This window comes from Canis lupus, chromosome 20 (genome assembly GCF_048164855.1).
Source record: "Canis lupus baileyi chromosome 20, mCanLup2.hap1, whole genome shotgun sequence".
NCBI lineage: Eukaryota > Metazoa > Chordata > Mammalia > Carnivora > Canidae > Canis > Canis lupus.
This window is the reverse complement of record NC_132857.1, coordinates 52,369,052-52,382,163: the sequence shown is the minus strand read 5'-3', so window position 1 is coordinate 52,382,163 and position 13,112 is coordinate 52,369,052. Positions and strand designations below refer to the sequence as shown.

Here is a 13,112-nt window from a genome sequence, read left to right as displayed (position 1 = left end):
TAGAGGTCCTCAGTGAGAGTCAGATCTAAGACTCAAAGCTGGGGGTTTCCTGGGAAGTGGGAGGGAATACAGTTTAGTAGCAGAACAAGGAAAATACATACCCAACCCATTGGCTTCATACCCAATGATAAAATGAGTGTGGGAGACAAATCAGGTACCACTTGAGGAAAAACACTCTCAGGAGAGAGTTGGAGTTCCTCTCTAACAAGAAGGAAAAAGGAACATTCAAAGAAGAGGATGAGGTTAGGTCTAGAGGAAGGGTCAGGAAGACTGGCCATGAGTCAAAGAGGGCCCAGTGGAAGGATTTCAGAAATCAGGAAGGATAGTAATGGGGGCAGATATGCAGACAGATGCGGACTGCAAGGGAGGGAATCAGAACCTCAGTTCGCTATGGTAACTGACCCAGATGTGAATAAAGGCCACTGAAGAGTAGGTCTTGAGACCATCGGGACCAAATTAATGGTGAGCCTATTAAAGGTAAAGCTAGCAAAGGTCTTTCTAGAACACTCAGTGTACTGGGGTTCCTTGTTGACTTGTGTCAGGGTCTGAGAAGAGGGAGAGGCTGGACCCAGTTATTGAAAAGGAAGAGGAAATAGAACCCACCACATGCTAGAAGAGAATCGACTCCATTCTCATTTCCATTTGAAGAAAACAACCAAAAGCTCTACCTGCTGGTTTCAGGCGCTACAGAGCCTGGCAATCTCTCTAGCCTCTAATTTTTAATATTTTCAAAATTAGGCGTACAGAATACCACATACTACATAATCTATTAGTGAGCATAATACAGCACCACAGTTGAGAGAGTCAGACATCCTGTGTTCAAAATCCAGCCCTATGAGTGATGAACAACATCTCTTATCTCAGCCCCACTTTCAGGTAAAACTTAGGTAACTGCACAGAGTTCAGGGGTTATTGTGAGGATTTAGTTAATAATTTGAAGCCACTGAAACAAAGTCTAAATTAAGATGAAGTTCTCAGATACTTTAACATAGATTGTGGTGTATTGTCTGAAAAAGAAAAGAAATTTGAATCCTACCTCTGTTTCTTCCCAGTTATCCAATACTAGGCAAGTTATTCAATCTTTTAAAAATAGATGCATCTGTAATAACTAAGAGTTGATGAGAAGTCCTAGGTTTTGCTTCATATGTGATTTGGATTATTAGTAAATTTGTCACTTGATGTATATACCAAATAAGGCCCGTGTTTTAATCAGATACCATAATACAATTTAATAAAATCTAGTAGCTTACATGGATCCCTGAGTGGAAGCATACATGGCGATGCAGAGTATAAAACTAGTGATTAAACATTACCATTTTGAATATTATCACAAAAGCATTTCTGGCTACATTCTTGTCTAACCTAGATGAGGCATAAGTCAAATCATTTTGTACTTGGGGTCCTATTTCAGGACTATAAGCTTTTTGGCAACCCCTGACCCATGTGTCCAAGTAGTAAGTGACATAATGAATGAATCTGCATCCATTAAATTTTGTGTTCCTTTTTTATCTGGATTAAATCCCTCAGATCAAGAACAAACAACTGCTTTTTCCTAACAAGAAATTATACCTTAAAAATGTTCATCAGTCTGTGTGCCTTACAGCCACTTCTCAGATGTCCCCTAGTCGTCGTTTTTCTCTGAGCAGTGGTTCTACTCCATACTGCTTAAATGCTTATGACACCAACACTATGGAAACATTTTCTTATTCAGGAGTTAAGTGTTAAGGCTTTGAAGGCTCGGGAGGAGATATTTGACAGGACAAGAGCCTTGGCCCCCAAGCCAACAGAGCTGTATAGAGTCTGTTCTTGTTTTTGGACTGAACCTTCAACATTGTACATTTGGGGAAGACTGAGACCTGAGTTTTGTTACGTGAAGTAACAAGGATAATGGTCATGGCAAAACTAGAATGGCTGATACAAACAAAACCAAAGCTATTGTGAAGAGATAGTTTCCATTTCTCAAAGTAATCCTTTGAAGATTAGAGGTGAATTCTTTAAGACCAGATAGTTCTCATTATTGCTTTGTAATTTAGCTCTCCTGCTTGGAATTAGTACACAAATATGTGAGATTAAAAAAGGAAAGATGTGAGCTATGGATAATGTTGATCTTTAGCATTCAATAATCACATTTATTATCAGATCATTTTATTTGTGCCTTATATTTTAAAGTGGCACAGAAAGTACTGAGTAAAAGAATTCATCAGAAGTGTTGACAAGATTTTTAATTCCTTCTGTTTCCTTTGATATTTTTCTTAAATAGAATATGTAAGCAATGGAAGCCATACGTAAAACATCTCAGTTTATGTTTATTCTGCTTTTTATTGCACATTTGAAAATTAATAATTCAATGTTCTAATATTAGCTGTCATCTTAGCTGTGATAAAATTAATAATTCATCAGAATATCAAACAAATGGTGCCTTTTTTGTTCTAGATGAGAAATAGTTCTTTCAGCTTTGAGAAACCATTTTTGATTTTTTTTTTAAGTTTGGGTCAAATATCTAAGCATTTAAGTTATGATTGTATTTGTTAGGCATAGAAATCTGTCTGTATCACAATTGATAAAAACCTTCTTTTTATACTTGGTTTTTACATACCCTGGCTTGTTTCTTAGCGGATGAGCATTCTTAAGAAAAGCCACCATGAAAGTCATGCTTTGGAAAAATGGAATATAAATGATTTGTTTGATTCTGGTCAAAACCATACTCTGCCTTTTGCAGGTCAGAATTCACCATAGTAAAATGATGGGTGCAATAATCAGGGACTCTGAAAATTTTTTCTGAGAATACATTTTCCTTGAATCTATTTGAATATATTTTAAGTTAAAAACACTTGTTTTCAAAAATCTTTACTGTTTGTCTTACTTGAAAGACACAAGTTTTTGTCTTTTTAAAAATGCATCTGTATTGTTATGGGCTCCTAAGATTGGGGTTTGGGGTGATAGTAAAGCAGTTTATTCAAATCCCACCTGTTTCATTCCCATATCTGTTCTTGGGTTAGTCACCAGGAGGCATTTGTAGTGTCCAGCAAAAGCACTAGTTTGTATGAAGGTTCGAGTTTCTCTTTACTCAGCTTGTTTTATGAACCATATTTGCAAAATAGGAGATTTGTTGACAGCCCCACTATACATTCCTATCTTGCAACTCTTACAAGCTCAGGAGTGTAACAGGGTCAGGCGTGGTAAGGAGTAAAATTGTCCTTGGGTGAGTGTGAAGTTTTGCAAACTGCCTCTGCGAATTCACTCTTTTGATCTGTCGCTGCAACTCCAACTTCCCCAACATAAATATACATCGGTACTACTCCAGGGGCTTGTTAAAATGTGGAATCCCAGCCCAGTTTTAGATTGTCTGAGCTAGTGAGACTAGAGCCCAGAATTCATACTGTAAAATAAGGACCTCAAATAATAATTCTAGTACAAGTGGCCCGCTCAGTGATGATCGATCTCGGCTGAATAGACAGTCCCATCATTACTCCTAATACTAATAGTAAACATTAGGTTTTCATGATTGACGATGTGGTCACCCTACCGATGGAACCCACTTTGGGAAATGCAAAATCTGTGCCTCCTGGTGAACCATAACTCCCAAGTTGTAAGAAGCACGTGGATGTTGTGGACTAGAAAGGATTGTCAGATTAGCAATAAACTTCTGCACCTTGAACTGGCTGTCTTCTTCCAGGGTTTCTTCCTTCCTTCCTTCCTTCCTTCTTGGTGACTCTTAATCACTGTCCAGGTTGCCATGTTCCTTCTCTTTAAAAGTTCATTCAAACCTCATTACTTTGTGTTTGGATTATGCAAATAAGCATGGACTTTAAAGTTATTAGCATCCACACCAAAACATGGGGTTCTTGAAACTGTAAACCTAGAAGAATTTTTTGTATTGTAAATCTGCTTTGTGCAAAAGACCCTGATAAATGTCAATAGAAGCAAAATAAGATACATGTTAAAAAGCCTACCTTTACCTCCTACTTTTCACGAAGTGACTATCATGGCAGCAAAGAGAAGCAGTCCTGAATGCTTCCCCTCATTTGATAAATTTTATTACAAGAATTCATTTATTATGAATTTTTCTATAAGGATTCTGAGTTCCCACTATATGGATCGTAACTATAGGTGCCAAAAAAGGAAAATATAGTCCACTCTCAAAAATGTAATCTAGGGATCCCTGGGTGGCGCAGCGGTTTGGTGCCTGCCTTTGGCCCAGGGCGCGATCCTGGAGACCCGGGATCGAATCCCACGTTGGGCTCCCGGTGCATGGAGCCTGCTTCTCCCTCTGCCTGTGTCTCTGCCTCTCTCTCTCTCTCTGTAACTATCATAAATAAATAAAAAAAATTTAAAAAAATGTAATCTAGTATAGCACACAAATATTTGTTTAAATTGTGATACACTATGGAGTCATGTGGAAAATGCTATAGGGACACACAAAATGGTTAACTCATTTAATTTTTATTCCGAGAAATGCAGCACTATCTTTTTCATGGACATCTAGGTAATGGAAAATTTTGTCGGGGAATACATTGACAACAAATTCCAGTTGAGGACAGTAGTGATGAATAAGACTTCATGAACAATTATAATTTAACTCGCATTCGCTTAAGAAGGACCCACTATGTGCGCTCTACTTGGCCCTGAAGGTGATAGAATTATGACATCATTCTCTGCCCTCAAAAAGTTGAGAGTTGGCCCATAATATACAAAATAGAAGATGGTTTACATAAAAAGAAGAGCTTTGTTAACAGGATATAAGATTTAAGACAGATTTCCTATGGGCTGGGGAAAACTGTGACCTTCCAGACTATTGAAGGTTATATTCCAGCTCAGACTTTTAAAAAATAGTATAGATTTGTCTGAGCATATTTTTCTGTGATAATTCCCTATCCAAAATATTTCATAAATGTTCTGACAAAGATAATATGATTCACTCATTTCTTCTGTTATCTTAGGTTTCATTTGATACAGATTAGAATAGGGGCCTACTCCCAATTCATTTTATTTAAGACCCAAAAAAATCTCCCCTGCTGTGACCATACTTCATATCTCTGGGTCTCATGCACAAATCTATAATATGATTCCTATTTAACTACATAATCCTTCAGAAACAGTCTTTAATGTCTGGTCTGCTCAGTCATCTCACATTAGATGGCAAGAACCTGGAGAACAGAGACCTTATGTTTTATATATTTAATATACAATTAATTTATGTATTTATATATTTCCTCACTCATGCCTTCAATGGATCAGGCCAACTTTCTATTGTCTGGAACTGATTTGAGGGATTGATGGCTCTTAATCTAAAGTCAGAAATTATGGGAAAATAATAAATCTGTTCCCTAATTAGAGCTTTTTATTACAGTATGCCGGGGCTAAGATCTGAATTTTTATGGTCCCTTCAAATTCATGTTAAAATCCTAACCCAATGTGATACTCGTTAGTAGAGCTTTGGGTGGTGATTAGGTCACGAGAGCAGAGACCTCATGAATAAAATTAGTATCCTTGTAAAAGAGACCACAGGGGGCTGCCACTTGCACTAGGAGAAAGCTACAGCCTAGAGGAGGGACCTTACTTGACCCTGCTGGCATCCCGATCTCAGACTGCCAGCCTCCAGAACGGTGAGAAACAGGTGTCTGCTCTCTAGAAGCTTGTTAGAGAAGCCGTAATAGTCTAAGACAGGTACCCTGAAGCACACAGGAGCTACAAGAGGAATTAAAATATAAGTAAACCAAGTAATCCTAGTTTATTCTAAGAACCACATTTCAAGTTCCATTAGGTTAAATATTGAACAAAATCCCACTTTACATTCTTAATCCAATGAAACATTCTTGTTTCTTTTTCTGAGGCAGATATATAAAAGCTAAAATGGGGAATGGGCTTAATAACTAATAAGACAATAGGATTGAAAGACATTGGTCTTAGGGAAGCAGAACATTGCACAGGTCTGGTACGTAGCTTAAGTTCTCAGGACTACTTGTCAGAATTTCTCCTGTGTACCTCTAGGGCATATATTATCCCATAATATTTGGAACTGGCAAGTTAAATTTGCTTAGGAAATTTCAGAATTACAAACTTTTTGATCCAATTTCTCTTCTTCGTATCAACCACATATTTATTGAGCTTCATTTTTCGTTAGTATCAAAATCTATTGATTCACAAGATAAATATTGACCTGACCTTGCCTTCACCTCAGCTTATATCTACTTCTTAAGTCAATAAATCTAGAAACTGATTTGACAGCAGTCAATATTAGTTTAAAATTCTTAAAATAGCAGCTTTGCTATAAGGTAATAATTCAGTATTTTATAGATTCAAAGACGCAAAAAGGCAATGGAACTTACCAATTTGCTACATAAAGCTATTTCTGTGTCATTGGTTTCAAATAGAAGAACCTCACTCATGCCAAAGAACATCTCTACTCTGATGCCGATGTAACTTCTAATCTCTGACCCAAAGTATTTGAAATACTTTATCCCACTTGCTGGTGGCAATTGAATACTAGTGTCTTGCTTTGATTCTAATTATAATTAAGCTATGTAATTATTCTTCAAATGGCTGATGCTTTCTGTTGGGCTCAGTTCCCTCTGGACTGAAACTTACCTGGAGGTATAATAAATATAGTCAACATCCATACTGGACTTTGGAAGTTAAAGGCAATAATACATTTGTTACCTCATTAATCAGCTTGTTTTTATCTTTTCAAAGTCTAGGAGAAATAAAACCATGGGTCAAGATTTGCATATATTTATACTATAGATAAAGGAGGTAAGCTTAGGGGCCTAGTCATAACCAAAGCAATGTGTTCTACAATTTATTACTTTTTTTTAAGGCCACAGCACTCATCTTTTACTTACACTACCTCCCAGTGCTTAGGGGGATGGATGACATACTCATACTTCAGAATTTCATAATGAAATCTCCCAAAATGCACTTAAAGCAAAGTTAACTTTAGTTTTCCACATAAGTAACAAATAAGGAAATCTCACTTTGGAAATAGCCTATACCCAGTGATGTTCTAAAGAAATAGGTTGTGATATTAAAATGTATTTAATCAGATAATCATTTAGAGATTGCATATAAATGCCTGCAAATGAATGATGGGATCAAAACAAACAAACAAAAAACACGATATCCTATATAGAACATTTTCAAAGTGTACTGTGAAACAAAAGCCAATCTTATTAAAAGTTCCATTCTTGGGGATCCCTGGGTGGCTCAGCAGTTCAGCGCCTGATCTTGGAGTCCCAGGATTGAGTCCTACATCAGGCTCCCTGCATGGAGGCTGCTTCTCTCTCTGCCTGTGTCTGTCTGTCTCTCTCTCTCTCATGAATAAATAAAAATCTTAAAAAAATAAAAATAAATAAAAGTTCTATTGTGAATGGCCATTTGGCTAGAAAGAAATCATGCACATTGGCCAAAGCATGCAAGGAAGATATAAATGCTTCCGGAAATACTGATATCACAGAATTCAAACCACATTAGAAAAGCTTGTGAGAGCAAAGGTAAATTTTAGTCTGAGGGTAGATATCCTACCTTGTTTATATTCACCGTTTTACATGTATGTAACATACTTTGCATATATGTGGTTCTGAAATTCATAGTTACCATGACAAACTTATGCAAATGATTTTTATTCCGTGTGGATGTAGAAGAGACTCAGTAAATACAGCAACCAACTGTAAGTCTTGATCATGACATGACATGATTTGCCACATAATATGATTAGAGCCAGGGTCATGAAGAAAAGCCTCCTAGGTAATTAGAATGATAAGGTTAGTATTATTCTTTCATTTATTAACTTTTAATCCCACTGTTCTTACAAGTTGCTATTTCATTTTATCCTGTACTATTTCTTATAATCTTTTCCAGCTATGTAATTGTATGTTTATCCTGAATTTAGTATTTAAAAAAATATTAATATCTAGTTGAATAGAATTTAGAAATTTTAAAATTATCAGTTCTACAACTTCTGAGTTGGATTTTGGTAAGAGTTGATAGTAATACAAAAAGTAAAGAGAATAATAATCTTAACTTCTCTCCAAGAGGATTTTTAGAAAAGTTCTAGGGGACTCATCTAATTATTCAGCTCTCTCTCTTCTCCTATCTGAGAAACTGAAAATGGTTAAAGAGAGACCATTATTTTCAGAGAACTGGCATTTGAAATGCAACAAAATGTATTATCCCCTTACCTAGAATTCTTTATATTTTTTGTACTTAGTTTTGGTTAACAGAGTGCTGCTTACAGTATCTCTCATTTGTGTAAGTGAAAAATAACTATGTTTTTATTACTTAAAATATTACAAAAAGGGACAATATGCTAAAAATATGCAGTGAACAAATATCATCTGTACAGACTGGAAGAGAACCTTCATAAATTAACCTTATTAGTGCATTACTGTAAGCGAATGCCAAAAAAGCTCCTAATTTGCATTAAGATAGATTTTTCAGGTTGGCTGCATGATTTAATTAAAGAAAAGATTAAGAATCATTAAACAAGCTGCTCTACCTTGCAATAACAGAATTCATATCTGATTCAGGTTAACGAAAACACAGATGGTGATTCAGTAACTGTTGAGTTGCTGTAACAGAATGAAAATGATCCCATTAGTTCTCTGGAAATGTGAGGGAATTTGGAAATTAGTATGCAGATACATTGTATGGTGCTAGACAGCTTGGTCTGCTCGGATCATCGCTGATTATACTTTGTTTGGGTTGGCAACACTGAACTTAATAAATGAAAAAATGTTCCAGTATACCACAGTTGGAAACTGTTCAAGGTTGAAATAGGTGTGCAGGCTTTCAAAAGGAGAGAGTTAAGTAAACAAATGTCAATCAATTCAGAGCTGGCAACTTTTTTTTTTCCCCTTTAAAGAATATGTCTGTTCTTGAGAAGCAAGTGTCATAAAAATGGAAACCCTTTACTGGATACATATGTCTGTGTGGTATTTATTATTACAAAAGTATTTTAAATGCGTAGTATCACTTTGAGAGATGTGCAAGCGTTTTAATAGCTTTTTTTTTTCCCCCTGGCAGAAATAGAAAAATTCAGTCACTATGAGGATTATTTTTCACAAAAAGAAATCAATATAATTCTGATGGAAAATGTTATGACAGGATAAAAAAAAAAGTGTAAGTATAATGGCTATTGAAAGTTTAAAGGTGTCAATAAGGACCACAAAGTAATCCTCAAGGAGCCTTCTGGGAAAGAACAACTTAAGTAGCATAGTCAATCCCAGCAGCTGACAGCAATGGCCATTGCATTCAAGAGCTCAACTACACAGCCAGCCTCCATTTTTAACACCTGGTTCATGCCATCAGGCGGGGTGCTCAGCGTCTGACCCTTTGGAACAAATCTCTGACTATGCAAAAGCCCAGCTGGACAGAGTCTTCAAAGTCAAATGACCCTGTTAACTTATTACAATTAAAATGGAGAAAAAAAAATAAAAATAAAAAATAAATAAATAAAATGGAGGCGAGATGTTCTAAATTAAAATCTTCCCAGAATATTGAACTGCACTGAAAACCTTATCCTACAAATGCAAGTCCACCTTAAAACATTAAATGGCATCAACTTGTAATGGACATTCTGTACTTTCAGTGCTTATGGTCCTAACCCCCTTTTCAGAATTAGCACAAGGCTTTAAGCAGCAGACTTTGGCCATTACTATGTATTTCGTTAAACTTCTAAAGAGATTATATTGCCATTTCTCCTAAAACTTATTAGAACTTGATGCTTCTATACATTGTAGGCCAACACTTGGGGATATTTAGAAGTATGCATATTACAAACGTGAGTATCTTAGTTACAAGTGGCATCCTCCTTACTTCCCCCTTTATAGGTCCTTTCTCTGGCTTACAAACTTTATCTTTAAGGAAATGATAATATCAAAAAGAAATGCTAGGAAATATTTTTCACATAGTGCAGGATACAAACTTGGTATCTGTGACTATAATGGCCTTGATACACATCCATAACTTTTAACAGCAACTTTATCTGCTTGGTCTTAAAAAAAAAAAAAAAATCCATTATTTCCCTCCAGAAACTATACATGCTGGATATGCAATGTATTGAGAAAGACACTGGGTGTATGAGTTGTACCTGCCTTGTATGGTACTATTTTAACTTAAGGTACTTAAAAATCGATGAAGTAGCTATTTGCCACTACACTGTAGTATTGTCTTTGCTACAGATCTACTGGGAGCCACCTTCACACTGACTGTACAGTGATCTCTTTAGCTACATTTAAACATGATTATCTGAAAATTAAGATTTGTAGTCCATCTCCTCCCACACTGCTCAATAAGGATTTCAACTAGAGTTTTTTCTTTGTATGATGCCAGTTTTACCTCCATGTCTGAATATTCTGTAGAAATATTAGGATTTGGAAAGTTGATACATGGTAATTTCTAAAATGCTATTTTAAAGTGACTTAACCCATTTCATTTAAAACAAGAGCCCATACTGTGGCAAATTGGTAGTTTTTTTTTTTTTTTTTTTTTTTTTTATTGTTAAGCTATTTATGGGTGTTGCAGCATTAGCTCCACACTAACTTGGAGAAAAGTTGATCTAGAAAAAAGCAAGAACTAAGCAGTAGGCTTATTCTAGAAAAAGTGTCACCATAGGATTCTTTATAATAAAAGTTAATTCCTGGTGGCAGTTATTTATTTACCTTATAGAATAAAGAAAATATTTACTCACATTTTAGGAAAATTTTCCCACATGAGAAAGTTGAGTGTATAGTATAAATCAAATTTCATAAATCATTGTTTAAAAGGCTATTATGATTAAAAATTTAAATATCAAATCTGCAAAAAAGAATGAAGACATAATATTGCCCTTAGTTGCTGTGCATTTACTCATCATTTCTTAAGTCAGCATTTTAGAATTCTCTCCTTTATCCCACATGATGCATTAGCAAAGATTTACATTACTTTAACAGTGCTGCTTTTGTTACTTTTCTTTCGCCAATTATCAACTTGAAATTTAATTATCAAAGTTTTCATAGCTAAACAGGATTTGAACATGGCACTTTCGCTACCAAATTCCATTATTTTCTCTTCAATAAACGTTAACCCTAACTAATGCAGTAATTGTAACATTTGCTGTACTCTCTTGACTCACTGGAGCCATTTCATTGTAAATAATGCAGGTAAGGGGATTTCTGTATTCAATTTGTACTGCGCCAAATTGATTTCAACTTGTTGACATGTTGCCTTGCAAAGTGTTCTCTAACTGCTTTCTCATGTGTGTGGTCTCTTTTTCCAATGATGTACAATAGATGTAAGTACTGATCTCGGTCACCACCATGCTCAAGATGAGGAATAAATGCCTCTGGCACAAGCATCAAAATCCATAGGAGACAGGATTCAAGGTTTCCATTGGAGAGAGCCTTTATTCACAACCAATCAAGTAAGGAATATATTCACTTATCAATTCCTACCTGAACCACTTGTTTCCAGTAGGTGATGGGGAAGCAAGACTCTGTTCAGACAAAAGGTGGCCACTAATTATTCAGCAACCAAGTTAATCTGCTCACTTGCCCTGGAAGAAATTCTATTCTTGTTTTTTTTTTTTTTTTTTCTTTTTTTTACCCTAGTAGAGCTGCTGTTTTACATGCTCTGCTTAAGACCGATCTGTTCTTACATAGAGGGAATTTCACCTATTGCAGAGGCAAAGTCTAAAAAATAAATTGGTAATGGGAGAAAATGTCCAATTACCAATTATAGTATCCATAGGAGAAATAAAAGCAGGGGAAGGGAAGGAGTTTAATGGAAAAGAAAAAGGAAGAAGAAGAAAGAAGGGATAGGGAGGGGAGGGAAAGGAGAAAGAAGAGGAGGGGGGGGGGAGTCAAGGTTTAAAGAGTGATTAATTTTAAAAAACCTCCAAAGAGGAAGTGGGAACAGGTTGTGAGAAGGCAGGTGGGAAGACTCTGGTAATCCATATGCCAAAACCAAATTGTCACGAATACAGAGTTTATTCTTCCCCTTTCCCCCAGTCTTACCCCATTCCTCTAACTTTTCATAGAAATAAAGGGACTTAAATGTGAATACTGACCAAGTTCTCAATTATTCCCCAGCCCACAGACCAGCTCTTGTATAGAAGGTGTCACAGCAGAGTCATGGGGTCAGGGCCATCCTCTAACAGACTACCAGGGGCAATGAAACAAACAGCAGTAATCCATATAGGCACGCTAGAGGTAGATCAAAGAGGTCTCTGAAACCCGTGAAAGGTCTAGTAACAAAATTAACAAATATCTTGGTAGTTTGGTTATTTAGATCATCTTATATTTTGTAACTATAATTTCTACAGGGATCAAGAAAAGATATTAATATGTAAAGAGAAAGTTATTTTCTTTATGTATATATTTTAGGTTTCTTCTGGGGGATAGCATCCCAAAGGACCAGAGCTTCAAACGGTTCTATTCTCTGCTGCATTATATGTTCTTCTACACACTTCCTGATCAATAGTTCCTGGCCACCCCAACTCCCCTCATAATAGTCCCGAAGAACCCATAGAAGCAATTCCTCAGTGAAGCCTCTGAGCCTAAAGCTGTGCTGACTGCATGGTCATAACCCTGGTTAAGTTGCATAAATGTGACATCAACATGAAAACAAATGAGTTGAATATTCAAGACAGTATGGAATTGGGCATAATATCTACAAGAAGCTGTTATAATAATATACAATAAAATATTAAGCTCTCAATACATATTAGCTATCATTAAAGTTTTATTTAGGAAAAGTATATGAGGAATGATGTGGAATGATATGAAGAATCCTGTGGCTCAGTGTGTGAAAACTAAAATTTTAGACATGAAAATTTACCTTTTTCTCCTGAGATAGCCTTTTTTTCCCTCTAGAATCTCCTAGAAGTAGATCTGAATGGCAGGTCTAGAATTTTCACAATGTCAAAATGGGAAGATGAGCTCTTTAGCTTGCTTTGCCTCTGGAGAAAAATAGAGGTGAATTTAAGTGGTCCACATTTTCCTGGGATGGAACTGATTCGCTTTTAATGAAAACGGAGTAATTCCATTCAAGCCATTAGTTTCATTATTTGGTTCTCCTTACTATACACCACGGCAATAAATATGGAACATAAAATTGGGGAAATTAGAAAAATATTC

The 13,112-nt window shown here is 35.9% G+C and overlaps 1 long non-coding RNA gene across 1 annotated transcript; it reads left to right on the top strand.

Annotated features, from left to right (window-relative positions):
• Window positions 1–417: 417 nt before the first annotated feature.
• Window positions 418–12,654, top strand: LOC140611960 (uncharacterized). The gene is made up of 4 exons (XR_012013281.1): window positions 418–477; window positions 9,022–9,117; window positions 11,268–11,398; window positions 12,360–12,654. It is a non-coding gene; the product is annotated as an uncharacterized lncRNA (long non-coding RNA).
• Window positions 12,655–13,112: the final 458 nt, after the last annotated feature.